This window comes from Mycetomoellerius zeteki, unplaced genomic scaffold (assembly GCF_001594055.1).
Source record: "Mycetomoellerius zeteki isolate Tzet28-1 unplaced genomic scaffold, Tzet1.0 scaffold357, whole genome shotgun sequence".
NCBI lineage: Eukaryota > Metazoa > Arthropoda > Insecta > Hymenoptera > Formicidae > Mycetomoellerius > Mycetomoellerius zeteki.
This window is the reverse complement of record NW_017257346.1, coordinates 11705-11918: the sequence shown is the minus strand read 5'-3', so window position 1 is coordinate 11918 and position 214 is coordinate 11705.

The following is a 214-nucleotide window of genomic DNA, read 5'->3' as shown; positions in this document are numbered from 1 at the left end:
TTATTACAGAAAATGGAGTAAAACCTGATTTTAGTAAGAAGCTAACCGCTGTGAGGAATTTCCCAATACCGAAGACTCGCAAGAATATTAAACAATTTTTAGGACTCGCCGGATACTATCGACGATTTATTAAAAATTTTTCAAAAATTGCCAAACCACTTTCTGACCTAACCAAGCAAACCGTACCGTTCGAATGGACCACAAAGCAGCAGGA